The sequence below is a fragment of the Hyperolius riggenbachi genome, chromosome 11, assembly GCF_040937935.1.
Source record: "Hyperolius riggenbachi isolate aHypRig1 chromosome 11, aHypRig1.pri, whole genome shotgun sequence".
NCBI classification, from domain to species: Eukaryota; Metazoa; Chordata; class Amphibia; order Anura; family Hyperoliidae; genus Hyperolius; species Hyperolius riggenbachi.
The window spans coordinates 114,460,348-114,476,137 of record NC_090656.1 but is presented as its reverse complement, the minus strand read 5'-3'; the positions used below and the strand labels follow the sequence as shown (position 1 = coordinate 114,476,137).

General features: G+C 46.8%; 1 long non-coding RNA gene across 1 annotated transcript; it reads left to right on the top strand.

The window, feature by feature from the left end:
- Positions 1–2,648: 2,648 nt before the first annotated feature.
- On the top strand, positions 2,649–14,901 carry LOC137537625 (uncharacterized). The gene is made up of 3 exons (XR_011024633.1): positions 2,649–2,730; positions 14,531–14,596; positions 14,676–14,901. It is a non-coding gene; the product is annotated as an uncharacterized lncRNA (long non-coding RNA).
- The last annotated feature ends 889 nt before the right edge of the window (positions 14,902–15,790 follow it).

The following is a 15,790-nucleotide window of genomic DNA, read 5'->3' as shown; positions in this document are numbered from 1 at the left end:
AACATTAACTGCATGCTTGTTGCTGGTATGATTGCGATAGTACTGCAGCCAAATATTTCAGCTGAATAGCCAGTCAAGTGGCATTCTTTAAAAGGTTCTAAATATGTCAGGCACCATATCACACTCACTTCAGGTTAGCTTTAAAGGGATTGTTAACCTACACTGACAGTGATATACATGTTCCCTTGTAAAGGATCAATTCAGCAACAGGGGTATGGCTGCAGCCATTTTATTTTATGTATTTAAACAATACCAATTGGTTGCCTATTAAGCTGTAACCCCTCGTTCACATCAGGGTCGTTTATGTGCGTTTTCCACAGCGCACTGCCCTGTGCGTTCAACAAGGTATTGGCTCTTTTCCACTATGAAATGGGATTGCGTTTGCGATTCCGATCGCAATCGCAATGGCGTTTCAATTTCCACTATGCGATTGCGATTGAGCTACTATACTCATTATAGTACAGCTCAATCGCATACAAAACACAGCAAGATGACCATAGCGCTCTGACCAAAATTGCATCACAATCGGTTCGCACTAATGGAAATTGCTGCTGCAGTTCCCCGTTAGTTTAATGTACCTTGCTTTTTGCAATCAGAATCAAATCTCAAATCCCAGGCTAGTGGGAAAAGGCCCTAAATGTAGCTGGTTCACATCTATGGACTGCGCTGAGCAGCGTTACTAAAACGTAGTGTTTCATGTATTTCTGTGCGCTGAGCTGTAAAGCGCACATCAATGCAAGTGAATGGGTGGGTTTTAGTAGCGCATAGAAGCGCGTACAAGCGCATAGAAGCGCATGCGTTTTTTACCCCTAATTGGATGTAAAAAATAATAAATTAATACTTTTATTGACAACTGCAGCTGCTCCAGTAAGCAAAACGTGCTTTAAAGAAGCACAGCGCAATGCACAGCAACGCGCACTAAAGCGCGCACAAGCCCATGCGTTTTTTTAACACGTGCATTAACACGTTTTTCAGCGCAGCAGATGTGAACGAGGCCTAATGCGTGTAATGCATTTAGCCATAGTTCCAACACTAACATGCATGACATCGCATTTGTCAAAAAGGATTGTTGCATGTGACAAGTGACACACATACATGCATGTTTCTGTAGTGAACCAAACACAACGGCATTGCAACAATACCATTTGCAGGTCTGATGCTGAACTGCTGCAGTAGTGTGTGAATCACACACAAGTAACCAGCATGCATTTAATTATTGTGTCTTCAGTCTTAACTGCTATTTTTCATGTTTGTTCCTGGCCAGTGGATGAAAGTGTATAATGTGTACTACACAACATTAAAGTTTCATTTTCCGTTGTGTGTAACATGTTATTTACGTTGTTTGGGAATTACATTATTGTGTGTAAAGTTCTGTTAGAGCCTGGTTAATAACTTTAGGCCATTGTCTTATGGTTATCGTGTGGTGAGTTCAACAATGCGTAATTTAGAGTCATAATATGGATATTTGCAAACATGTTCAGAGTTACTCTATATACTCGCAAGCAAGCCAAACCCGCATATAAGCATAACCCCCAAATTTGACCATTATAAATGTTGCATAAACATTATCCACTATATAAGCTATGGATAGGAAATGGTGGGCATGTTATTCCTCCCCAGTGTGTTCAATTATAGCTAGTATAGTGGACAGTATATCTAGTAGAGTGCTCAGTATAGCTAGGATTGTCCCCAGTATGGTTAGCTAGTGCCCAGTATCGGTGGCCGCTCCCCCCGCTCTCTGTGCGGTTGCCGCTGTTATTAAAATGACGCCTGCACTTCTTGTATTCCCCTCTCTGCCTTCTAATTGACATCATTGCCCTTTGCGGCTGCTGTGATAATGATGAAGGAAGCCATAGAGAGCGGCTTCCTGTAGCACCAATCCGTATTGCAAACAAGGTCACACCACCAACGTTTGTAGCACTTTTGGGTGTTGACAAATGCAGCTTTATTGCGAGTATATATGGTATATTTGTCACACGTACATTTATCTGAAAATCAATCAGACATTTTTTAGGTGTGTAGTAGGTATGATATTGCATTAGTATGACAGTGAGGCAACTGGTATTGTTTGTCATGTTTTTTGTCTTGGTTTTACTTGCAATCAACCCTTTGTTCTGTAATGTTGCAGTGAATGTGTAATGATCTGTCTCATTATTTTTCAAAGCACTGGGACAGGTGGTGGTCCGCCTGCATCACTGGAGTTAAGTGATTATGAGGAATTGCTCGAGCCCTTACTCAGGACCAACGCCCTGCATGGCATCCCCGGGGGCTATGATGCCGACGTGCCAACCTCTTCTGGTTCGGAAGGAGGTAATAGCTGAAGCTGTTGTAGTTCTTATGCCAAATGACATGTAACACATGTGTTACTTTTGTTGTGATGTGAACACTGGTTTTTCGTGCATTATTGACACTCCTATTATATATTCGTGTAGGTGAGGGTGTGTCTGGGTCCACTGTGGCTCTTAGTGAACGCAGTGCTTCCATCACTCAATTATCTGAGGGTGCTTCTGATGCGTCAAGTAGAGGTATTTTTTTTCCAAAAAAAAATGAACATTCAACTGAAGAAAACAGAAGAAGTGACAGTGATACGCTGGATGGCAGATTCTCCTTCTGTAATCTGACACATTTTTGTAGTTCACAGTATGTGTGCTTCAGTGGAAAACGTTATTGAAGGGCAAGATGACATCCCAGAAGCAGTTGAGGGGGTTTCAGCTGCAGCAGAAACAATGGGTGAGTTTGTATGTCTGTTCCTATAGAAAACATGGGGAGCCCAAGTTATATGTGGGCTAGGAGATTTACCTTATTATTTACCAATATCTGTTGACCAGCTGTGCTGGTGCTATTTTATGATGAACGGTTGTGTAAATGTGAAAATATCAAACATATTAAACTAAGCCATCCATTTCTTCATGAGTAAAATTAGCCACCAATTAGTTTTCTCATATGTTGCTTTAACTTACATTCAGTGAAATGTGACCTTAGATACAGATCTTGGCCTCTCCCATCTTCTCATCGGGTCTTCTCTGTGTTTACTTATTTTAACCACTTAAGGACCTAGGGCTTTCTACCCCTTAAGGACCGGCCACTTTTTTTCCATTCAGACCACTGCAGCTTTCACGGTTTATTGCTCGCTCATACAACCTACCACCTAAATGAATTTTGGCTCCTTTTCTTGTCACTAATAAAGCTTTATTTTGGTGCTATTTGATTGCTCCTGCGATTTTTACTTTTTATTATATTCAGCAAAAAAAAAATGATTTTTTTAACTTTCTGTGCTGACAGTTTTCAAATAAAGTAAAATTTCTGTATACATGCAGCGCGAAAAATGTGGACAAACATGTTTTTGATAAAAAAACCCCATTCAGCGTATATTTATTGGTTTGGGTAAAAGTTATAGCGTTTACAAACTATGGTGCAAAAAGTGAATTTTCCCATTTTCAAGCATCTATGACTTTTCTGACCCCCTGTCATGTTTCATGAGGGGCTAGAATTCCAGGATAGTATAAATACCCCCCAAATGACCCCATTTTGGAAAGAAGACATCCCAAAGTATTCACTGAGAGGCATGGTGAGTTCATAGAAGATATTATTTTTTGTCACAAGTAAGCGGAAAATGACACTTTGTGACAAAAAAAAAAAAAAAAAAAAGTTTCCATTTCTTCTAACTTCTGACAAAAAAAATGAAATCTGCCACGGACTCACCATGCCCCTCTCTGAATACCTTGAAGGGTCTACTTTCCAAAATGGGGTCATTTGTGGGATGTGTTTACTGTCCTGACATTTTGGGGGGTGCTAAATTGTAAGCACCCCTGTAAAGCCTAAAGGTGCTCATTGGACTTTGGACCCCTTTAGCGCAGTTAGGCTGCAAAAAAGTGCCACACATGTGGTATTGCCGTACTCAGGAGAAGTAGTATAATGTGTTTTGGGGTGTGTCTTTACACATACCCATGCTGGGTGGGAGAAATATCTCTGTAAATGACAGATTTTATTTTTTGTCAAAAGTTAGCGGAAAATTGATTTTTATTGTTTTTTTCACAAAGTGTCCTTTTCCACTAACTTGTGACAAAAAATAAAATCTTCTATGAACTCACCATACTCCTAACGGAATACCTTGGGGTGTCTTCTTTCTAAAATGGGGTCATTTGTGGGGTTCCTATACTGCCCTGGCATTTTAGGGGCCCTAAACCGTGAGGAGTAGTCTGGAAATCAAATTCCGCAAAATGACCTGTGAAATCCTAAAGGTACTCATTGGACTTTGGGCCCTTTAACGCAGTTAGGGTGCAAAAAAGTGCCACACATGTGGTATCGCCGTACTCGGGAGAAGTAGTACAATGTGTTTTGGGGTGAATTTTTACACATACCCATGCTGGGTGGGAGAAATAACTCTGTAAATGGACAATTGTGTGTAAAAAAATCAAAAGATTGTCATTTACAGAGGCATTTCTCCCACCCAGCATGGGTATGTGTAAAAATACACCTCAAAACACATTGTACTACTTCTCCTGAGTACGGCAATACCACATGTGTGGCACTTTTTTGCACCCTAACTGCGCTAAGGGGCCCAAAGTCCAATGAGTACCTTTAGGATTTCACAGGTCATTTTTGTTTCAAGACTACTCCTCACGGTTTAGGGCCCCTAAAATGCCAGGGCAGTATAGGAACCCCACTAATGACCCCATTTTAGAAAGAAGACACCCCAAGGTATTCCGTTAGGAGTATGGTGAGTTCATAGAAGTTTTTATTTTTTTGTCACAAGTTAGCGGAAATTGATTTTAATTGTTTTTTTTCACAAAGTGTCATTTTCCGCTAACTTGTGACAAAAAATAAAATCTTCTATGAACTCACCATACTCCTAACGGAATACCTTTGGGTGTCTTCTTTCTAGAATGGGGTCCCTATACTGCCCTGGCATTTTAGGGGCCCTAAACCGTGAGGAGTAGTCTTGAAACCAAATGTCGCAAAATGACCTGTGAAATCCTAAAGGTACTCATTGGACTTTGGGCCCTTTTGCGCAGTTAGGGTGCAAAAAAGTGCCACACATGTGGTATCGCCGAACTCGGGAGAAGTAGTACAATGTGTTTTGGGGTGTATTTTTACACATACCCATGCTGGGTGGGAGAAATAACTCTGTAAATGGACAATTGTGTGTAAAAAAATCAAAAGATTGTCATTTACAGAGGCATTTCTCCCACCCAGCATGGGTATGTGTAAAAATACACCTCAAAACACATTGTACTACTTCTCCTGAGTACGGCAATACCACATGTGTGGCACTTTTTTGCACCCTAACTGCGCTAAGGGGCCCAAAGTCCAATGAGTACCTTTAGGATTTCACAGGTCATTTTTGTTTCAAGACTACTCCTCACGGTTTAGGGCCCCTAAAATGCCAGGGCAGTATAGGAACCCCACTAATGACCCCATTTTAGAAAGAAGACACCCCAAGGTATTCCGTTAGGAGTATGGTGAGTTCATAGAAGTTTTTATTTTTTTGTCACAAGTTAGCGGAAATTGATTTTAATTGTTTTTTTTCACAAAGTGTCATTTTCCGCTAACTTGTGACAAAAAATAAAATCTTCTATGAACTCACCATACTCCTAACGGAATACCTTTGGGTGTCTTCTTTCTAGAATGGGGTCCCTATACTGCCCTGGCATTTTAGGGGCCCTAAACCGTGAGGAGTAGTCTTGAAACCAAATGTCGCAAAATGACCTGTGAAATCCTAAAGGTACTCATTGGACTTTGGGCCCCTTAGCGTACTTAGGGTGTAAAAAAGTGCCACACATGTGGTACCGCCGTACTCAGGAGAAGTAGTATAATGTGTTTTGGGGTGTATTTTTACACATACCCATGCTAAGTGGGAGAAATATCTCTGTAAATGACAATTGTTTGATTTTTTTACACACAATTGTCCATTTACATAGAAATTTCTCCCACCCAGCATGGGTATGTGTAAAAATACACCCCAAAACACATTATACTACTTTTCCTGAATACGGCGGTACCACATGTGTGACACTTTTTTGCAGCCTAGGTGCGCTAAGGGGCCCAACTTCCTATTCACAGGTCATTTTGAGGCATTTGTTTTCTAGACTACTCCTCACGGTTTAGGGCCCCTAAAATGCCAGGGCAGTATAGGAACCCCACAAGTGACCCCATTTTTGAAAGAAGACACCCCAAGGTATTCCGTTAGGTGTATGGCGAGTTCATAGAAGATTTTATTTTTTGTCACAAGTTAGTGGAAAATGACACTTTGTGAAAAAAAACCCAATAAAAATCAATTTCCGCTAACTTTTGACAAAAAATAAAATCTTCTATGAACTCGTCATACACCTAACAGAATACCTTGGGGTGTCTTTTTTTCTAAAATGGGGTCACTTGTGGGGTTCCTAGACCGCCCTGGCATTTTACGGGCCCAAAACCGTGAGTAGTCTGGAAACCAAATGTCTCAAAATGACTGGTCAGGGGTATAAGCATCTGCAAATTTTGATGACAGGTGGTCTATGAGGGGGCGAATTTTGTGGAACCGGTCATAAGCAGGGTGGCCTTTTAGATGACAGGTTGTATTGGGCCTGATCTGATGGATAGGAGTGCTAGGGGGGTGACAGGAGGTGATTGATGGGTGTCTCAGGGGGTGGTTAGAGGGGAAAATAGATGCAATCAATGCACTGGGGAGGTGAACGGAAGGGGGTCTGAGGGGGATCTGAGGGTTTGGCCGAGTGATCAGGAGCCCACACGGGGCAAATTAGGGCCTGATCTGATGGGTAGGTGTGCTAGGGGGTGACAGGTGGTGATTGATGGGTGTCTCAAGGTGTGATTAGAGGGGGGAATAGATGCAAGCAATGCACTGGCGAGGTGATCAGGGCTGGGGTCTGAGGGCATTCTGAGGGTGTGGGCGGGTGATTGAGTGCCCTAGGGGCAGATAGGGGTCTAATCTGATAGGTAGCAGTGACAGGGGGTGATTGATGGGTAATTAGTGGGTGTTTAGGGTAGAGAACAGATGTGAACACTGCACTTGGGAGGTGATCGGACGTCGGATCTGCGGGCGATCTATTGGTGTGGGTGGGTGATCAGATTGCCCGCAAGGGGCAGGTTAGGGGCTGATTGATGGGTGGCAGTGACAGTGGGTGATTGATGGGTGGCAGTGACAGGGGGTGATTGATGGGTGGCAGTGACAGGGGGTGATTGATGGGTGGCAGTGACAGGGGGTGATTGATGGGTGATTGTTAGGTGATTGACAGGTAATCAGTGGGTTATTACAGGGGAGAACAGATGTAAATATTGCACTGGCGAATTGATAAGGGGGGGTCTGAGGGCAATCTGAGCGTGTAGGCGGGTGATTGGGTGCCCGCAAGGGGCAGATTAGGGTCTGATCTGATGGGTAACAGTGACAGGTGGTGATAGGGGGTGATTGATGGGTGATTGATGGGTAATTAGTGGGTGTTTAGAGGAGAGAATAGATGTAAACGCTGCGCTTGGGTGGTGATCTGATGTCGGATCTGCGGGCGATCTATTGGTGTGGGTGGGTGATCAGATTGCCCGCAAGGGGCAGGTTAGGGGCTGATTGTTGGGTGGCAGTGACAGGGGGTGACAGGGGGTGATTGATGGGTGATAGGTGATTGGCAGGTGATTGACAGATGATCAGTGGGTTATTACAGGGAAGGACAGATGTAATTAATGCACTGGCGAATTGATATGGGGGGGGGGGGGTCTGAGGGCAATCTGAGCGTGTGGGCGGGTGATTGGGTGCCCGCAAGGGGCAGTTTAGGGTCTGATCTGATAGGTAACAGTGACAGGTGGTGATATGGGGTGATTGATGGGTGATTGATGGGTAATTAGTGGGTGTTTACAGAAGATAACATGTAAACAATACATTTGGGAGGTAATCTGACGGCGGGTTTGCGGGCGATCTATTGGTGTGGGTGGGTGATCAGATTGCCCGCAAGGGGCAGGTTAGGGGCTGATTGATGGGTGGCAGTGACAGGGGGTGACAGGGGGTGATTGATGGGTGATAGGTGATTGGCAGGTGATTGACAGGTGATCAGTGGGTTATTACAGGGAAGAACAGATGTAATTAATGCACTGGCGAATTGATAAGGGGGGGGTCAGAGGGCAATCTGAGCGTGTGGGCGGGTGATTGGGTGCCCGCAAGGGGCAGATTAGGGTCTGATCTGATAGGTAAAAGTGACAGGTGGTGATAGGGGGTGATTGATGGGTGATTGATGGGTAATTAGTGGGTGTTTAGAGGAGAGAATAGATGTAAACAATGGATTTGGGAGGTGATCTGATGTCGGATCTGCGGGCGATCTATTGGTGTGGGGGGGTGATCAGATTGCCCGCAAGGGGCAGGTTAGGGGCTGATTGATGGGTGGCAGTGACAGGGGGTGATTGACGGGTGATTGACAGGTGATTGACAGGTGATTGACAGGTGATCAGGGGGGATAGATACATACAGTACATGGGGGGGGGGGTCTGGGGGGGGGGGTCTGGGGAGAATCTGAGGGGTGGGGGGGTAATCAGGAGGGAGCAGGGGGCAGGGGGGGGGGGATAAAAAAAAAATTGCGTTGACAGTTAGTGACAGGGAGTGATTGATGGGTGATTAGGGGGGTGATTGGGTGCAAACATGGGTCTGGGGGGTGGGCAGGGGGGGGTCTGATGGGTGCTGTGGGCGATCTAGGGCGGGGGGGGGGGAAAATCAGTGTGCTTGGTGCAGACTAGGGTGGCTGCAGCCTGCCCTGGTGGTCCCTCGGACACTGGGACCACCAGGGCAGGAGGCAGCCTGTATAATACACTTTGTAAACATTACAAAGTGTATTATACACTTTGTAGGCGGCGATCGTCGGGTTAACATCCCGCCGGCGCTTCCGTATGGCCGGCGGGATGTTGCGGCGGGTGAGCGGCGCCAGGCGGAGGCGGAGGATCGCGTCACGGATGACGCGATCGCTCCGCCCATGCCCCTACAAGGACCGCCGCCATTTGTCTATACGGCGGTCCTTGCGGGGTGCACTTCCCGGCCGCCAATTGTACATACGGCGGTCGGGAAGTGGTTAAAAATGGCCCTACTGAATGCCAGTAGCACAAGACAATTGGCAAACTCGGCTGCAGTGAGCAGGGAGGCTGACCAGCATGCGTGTGTAAATTGTAACGGAATCTCTTCATAAAGAATAAAGTCCATGCTGACAATACCCTATGGAGAGATGGAGTAGGCCAAAATCTTTTTGTAATGTCACATTTATAATTGTTACTGTAAGTGACAGCCACATAGGAGGAAAAAAATGGATGGCTCATTGTACTAATGAATGTTTGTATTTTATGTGTTTGAAATCGTACGATTTTTGGCACAATTCCTTTGGAAGGGTACAATATTGTCCCACTCACAGCATAAATAAACATGCATGTAATATTATGTGAACTTACAATAATGTGCCATAAACTTGTTATGCATGCTTGTTTTGGGGCTATGGGTCAACACCCATACACACCATTCTTTTGTTTATGCTGTTTAAAATTACAATGTTATTTCTCCATGTACATAGATTTCTTCACACATGTCGGTTTGTAATACTAATCTTTACAATTGTAGACTTGTAAAGCATTGTTAAATGGATTCTAATGTAATTATGATCAGACATGTTGGATGACATACAATACAATAAAAGACAGTAATGGTAAACAAGAGTTTGCTTGTGCAGATGGGCCTTGACTAATGTATACATATCTACAACAGATGCAGATATTATTTGTACAACATCTACAACATACTATTTTAGTAGTTGATATTCAATGAAAAGCCAACATGAATGTATTGCAATGAATACATGTCCGTTAGGGATGTTCATGTAATGGTTTGTAATTGTGTATCAATTTGTCATTAGAGCAAATGTAAGGCACATTGCTTATGTTGGATATAATATAAGAAATTCATTGCTTACAATGGCAACAAACTATTGTATGCTGTAGATGTGATCATTTACAGAGGTGGCCTTACAGTACATGGGGCCTGTGCCCAGTGTCATATGCGGGGCCTACAGACATGATGTGGAAACACACACTTTGCCATAAGTTCCATTAGTTTGGTAAGTGCCTGTACTACTTCAGATAAGTAGGGTGCCCCAGTATAGGTTACATAGGTAGGTGGGCCGCAGCAGTGGCGGACACAGGCAGCAGTGGGCCCCTGTGCAAAATATCAATTGTGGGCCCCCCTGACCTGCGGCGCGCCGCGCCCAAAAATGGGTGCAGCGATAACCTGCGGCGCGCAAAGCGCGCCGTGGCAAAAAATGGGCGTGGATAGAACCTGCGGCGCCTAGCGCCGCGGCAAAAAATGGGCGTGGCAATGACCGGATAAGGGCGGAGCTAACTGTAATTTAAAGTGATCCCGGGGTGAGAGTGATATGGAGGCTGCCATATTTATTTCCTTTTAAACAATACTAGTTGCCTGGCGGCCCTGCTGATCTATTTGGCTGCAGTAATAAACTGAATTACACCAGCAACAAGCATGCAGCTTAATCTTCTCAGTTCTGACAATATTGTCAGAAACCCCTGACCTGCTGCATGCTTGTTCAGGGTCTATGGTTGAAAGAATAAGAGGCAGAGGACCAGAACGGCAACCAGGCAACTGGTATTGCTTAAAAGGAGAGAAATATGGCAGCCTCAATATTATTCTCACCTCAGGTTCCCTTGAAAAGTGCAACGCAAAGACAGTGGGCCCAAGTTTTGGTGACCCTTTCCCCAGAAAATTCACATAATTGTGCAGGTTTTCTCAAGAAAATACACATAATGTGAGCAGATTTGCCCAGAAAATACATTCAATCATGTCGGCAGATTTGCCCAGAAAATACGTGCAATGATGTCGGCAGATATGCCCAGAAAATACGTGCAATGATGTCGGCAGATATGCCCAGAAAATACGTGCAATCATGTCGGCAGATATGCCCAGAAAATACGTGCAATCATGTCGGCAGATATGCCCAGAAAATACGTGCAATCATGTCGGCAGATATGCCCAGAAAATACGTGCAATCATGTCGGCAGATATGCCCAGAAAATACGTGCAATCATGTCGGCAGATATGCCCAGAAAATACGTGCAATCATGTCGGCAGATATGCCCAGAAAATACGTGCAATCATGTCGGCAGATATGCCCAGAAAATACGTGCAATCATGTCGGCAGATATGCCCAGAAAATACGTGCAATCATGTCGGCAGATATGCCCAGAAAATACGTGCAATCATGTCGGCAGATATGCCCAGAAAATACGTGCAATCATGTCGGCAGATATGCCCAGAAAATACCTGCAATCATGTCGGCAGATATGCCCAGAAAATACCTGCAATCATGTCGGCAGATATGCCCAGAAAATACCTGCAATCATGTCGGCAGATATGCCCAGAAAATACGTGCAATCATGTCGGCAGATTTGCCCAGAAAACACATGCAATCATGTAGCAAATTTGCCCAGAACATACATGCAATCATGTGGCAGACCTGCCCAGAACATACACGCAATCATGTGGCAGACCTGCCCAGAACATACACGCAATCATGTGGCAGACCTGCCCAGAACATACACCTGCTAAAATAAATAATAAAAAAAAAACATTTACTCACCTGCAGCAGCAGACCTCCTGTCCCAGCCTCCATCCGGCGCGCAGCTCCCATGGGTGGTTGGGTGGATAGGTAGCCTGGTGGGTAGGTAGGCAGCCGGGTGGGTAGGTAGGTAGCCCTTAGCCGGGTGGGTAAGTAGCCTGGTGGGTGGCTGGGTAGCCGGGTGGGTAGCCTGGTGGGTGGCTGGGTAGGCGGGTGGGTAGGTAGCCTGGTGGGTGGGTAGGTGGGTGGTTAGGTAGCCGGGTGGGTGGGTAGGTAGCCTGGTGGGTTGGTAGGTAGCCGGGTGGGTAGGTAGGTAGGTAGCCTGGTGGGTAGGTAGGTAGCCGGGTGGGTGTGTAGGTAGCCGGGTGGGTGGTTAGGTAGCCGGGTGGGTAGGTAGCCGGGTGGGTGGGTAGGTAGCCGGGTGGGTAGGTAGGTATCCGGGTGGGTAGGTAGCCGGGTGGGTGGGTAGGTAGCCGGGTGGGTAGGTAGCCAGGTAGATAGCCGGCAGGGTGGTAAGGTAGCCGGGTGGGTAGGTAGCCAGGTAGATAGCCGGCAGGGTGGTTAGGTAGCCGGGTGGGTAGCTAGGTAGCCGGGTGGGTAGGTAGCCGGGTGGGTAGGTAGCCAGGTAGATAGCCGGCAGGGTGGTTAGGTAGCCGGGTGGGTAGGTAGCCGGGTGGGTGGGTAGGTAGCCGGGTGGGTAGGTAGGTATCCGGGTGGGTAGGTAGCCGGGTGGGTGGGTAGGTAGCCGGGTGGGTGGGTAGGTAGCCGGGTGGGTAGGTAGCCAGCAGGGTGGGTAGGTAGCCGGGTGGGTAGGTAGCCAGGTAGATAGCCGGCAGGGTGGTTAGGTAGCCGGGTGGGTAGCTAGGTAGCCGGGTGGGTAGGTAGCCAGGTAGATAGCCGGCAGGGTGGTTAGGTAGCCGGGTGGGTAGCTAGGTAGCCGGGTGGGTAGGTAGCCGGGTGGGTAGGTAGCCAGGTAGATAGCCGGCAGGGTGGTTAGGTAGCCGGGTGGGTAGCTAGGTAGCCGGGTGGGTAGGTAGCCAGGTAGATAGCCGGCAGGGTGGTCAGGTAGCCGGGTGGGTAGCTAGGTAGCCGGGTGGGTAGGTAGCCAGGTAGGTAGCCGGCAGGGTGGTTAGGTAGCCGGGTGGGTAGCTAGGTAGCCGGGTGGGTAGGTAGCCGGGTGGGTAGGTAGCCAGGTAGATAGCCGGCAGGGTGGTTAGGTAGCCGGGTGGGTAGGTAGCCAGGTAGATAGCCGGCAGGGTGGTCAGGTAGCCGGGTGGGTAGCTAGGTAGCCGGGTGGGTAGGTAGCCAGGTAGGTAGCCGGCAGGGTGGTTAGGTAGCCGGGTGGGTAGCTAGGTAGCCGGGTGGGTAGGTAGCCGGGTGGGTAGGTAGCCAGGTAGATAGCCGGCAGGGTGGTTAGGTAGCCGGGTGGGTAGGTAGCCAGGTAGATAGCCGGCAGGGTGGTTAGGTAGCCGGGTGGGTAGCTAGGTAGCCGGGTGGGTGGGTAGGTAGCCTGGTTAGGTAGCCGGGTAGGTAGCCGGGTGGATGGTTAGGTAGCGGGGTAGGTAGCCGGGTGGGTGGGTAAGGTAGCCGGGTGGGTAGCTATCCGGGTGGGGGGCCCGACTCCTATCCTCCCTCACTCACCTCGGGGCCCCCCTCCCGGTATGCGCTGCAGCCGGCGGGAGAGCAGAAAATACAGGAAGTCTCCGGCCGGGGCTGCAGCAGACGCTAGAGGCAGCTGCTGCTTAGTTTCCGATATGTCTCCAAAGTTGGAGACCAAGCGGCAGCTGCCGCCCCGGCCGGAGACTTCTTGTATTTTCCGCTCTCCCGCCGCATGAGGGGGGGGGGGGGCGAGGTGAGGGGGGAGGACAGGAGTTGGGCCCCCCAGGTTAAAAAAAATAAAAATAAAAAAAAAATAATAATAAAAAAAAAACCTGCAATACTTAATGGGCCCCTGAAGCAGCAGAACTTCAGGGGCCCTCGTGCGGCGGCACGGCCTGCACGGCCGTATGTCCGCCACTGGGCCGCAGTATAGATTATGTACTTGCCGTGCAGTTTATATTACATCCATGTCTACAGTATAGCTTACATAGCTAAGTGGGCTGCAGTACAGGGTAGCTAGGAAGGTGGCTGCTGCGGTGGGGGAAGGGATCATAGTAGTCAAAATCACCTTTCCTTATACAACCATTGCATCTTCAAAATGCTTCCTGTTCTGGCATCTGTGTATTGTAACAGCATCCCCTGTGGTAACATGTGGTCATGTCATCACAGGGGCACTGTTAACAATATGTTATATGCTGCGAGAGGAAACACATGGGACCTATGACCATTGGCCAAGACCAGTGACTTGTAACTCCTATGCCTGCTCTCCCCACCACTGTAGCGGGTGCGTGGACTCTCCAAATGCAGGGCCTTGGGCCATTGGCCCAGTTGCCTTCCCCAAAGGGCGGCTTGGGTTATTGGCTGCATGTGATGGATTTGTACAGCAAAATGCAAATACTTCTAAAATACACTGTTTAATGTACCTGGTGCTTCTACAACGCCCAAGCAGGCGTCATGTCCAGCGCCCGCCCTCCACCAGCTTTCATTGTGCCGGCACAACCGACTTTAGTTTTACCCAGCAGCCCACTACGTTTGTGCAGCTCTGCCCATGTGTCTCCTTTGGCTTATCCACTATTTCAAATGGAGAACGCCAAGAATACATAAACTTGGCAGGACTAGACTGGACATGACTTACATGTGAAGGTACAGAACTGAGGGGTGGTGGGAGAATGGAGGCTCGAGCAGTTATGACGCTGGACAGGACGTGTGCTGGGGGCTTACAGAAGGGCCACGACATTGAAAGAGAATCTTCATAAACCAGTTACAGTTCTGCTTTAATGTACAGCATGTGCATGCAATCTGTATAACTTTAATACAGGCCATAAACTTTGACATCTTCTTGATAGGTCACATTGACGAACAGCTGGATGTGGTGATTTTGTTGGACCCAATACTTGACCAACCATTATCTGGTGAGTGTGAAAATGTTCACCCATGACCTTTAGAAATCCTCAAAACATGAACTTACCATTTTGTAAATTTCCTTAATAGATGACGCGCATTCTGCTGATGTGCCTAGTGGGAGCCAACTGGAAGTTGAAGCGGCCGACTTTGAACTCCACCTGTCTGAACATTCTAATAGCACACAGCTAATTTCATCGCCAAATACATCCGACCTATTAACAGGTACAAATGTACCTTCCCCCACAGATGTTCCTTCTGGCTCTTCTGCACCATCTGCATCACAATCTTCGCGGCCAGCATACTATAGTGACCAGTGGCATTCACGCAGCTTCCTCCGAGCACAAGCTGACTACAGCAGACTAATGGATAACCACATGAGGAACATTCATGAAGATCTTGCTGAAAGTCATAGCATTTCCCGGGAACTGCTCACTACTGAGGGAAGAGTGGGTGAAGGGCACAAATCGGTTCTTGTCCGCTTGGCGGACGGAGTAGAGAGGCAAAATTTAATAATGAGCCGATTGGCTCGTGTGGGTTAAGTCCAAAATATAGCTGTTGGGCGTGTGGCTGATGCGCTAGAGCGCAACAATGTCATTGTGGGCAGATTGGCCATTGCTTCCGAAAGACAAACAGTATTGCTTGGTGAATTACTTAATAAATGATTGTGGTGTACACCATTTCACGTACTTATGTTGTTCTATTTACTGCACCCTATTAAGATAGTTAAAATGTAAACACACCTTAATCTGAATTGCGTACAAAACATTACTGTTGTTGAAGTAGTTAATTTTTGGGGTGACACACATTTTTGTGGAATTGTGATGTATGCACACCCAAAACATTCACATTGTTTTAGCAAAAGCTTACCGTACACGCATTTGTGTAAAGTCACAGTATATGCTTGTTTACACATTGTCTATGGTAAAATTATGTCTGAGTGGTAACGTGTAATTTGGCATGTTCTTGCTTATTAAAACTCATGGAGATGCATCTGATCATTTTCATCAGGTGATCTTTGTGTAAGCTTTGGATTTGTTGTTCCGGATCATGTGTTAAAGCAGGAAGAAGTGTTCACAGCAAATCATAGGCTTAGAAATACTTCAGGTAATCAAAGTGATCACATGGTTCTCCATGGATTCTCCCAGCCTGGACCATCACTACTTGTAATGTATCAATGTACTTTGGTCATTACTACTTTGTTA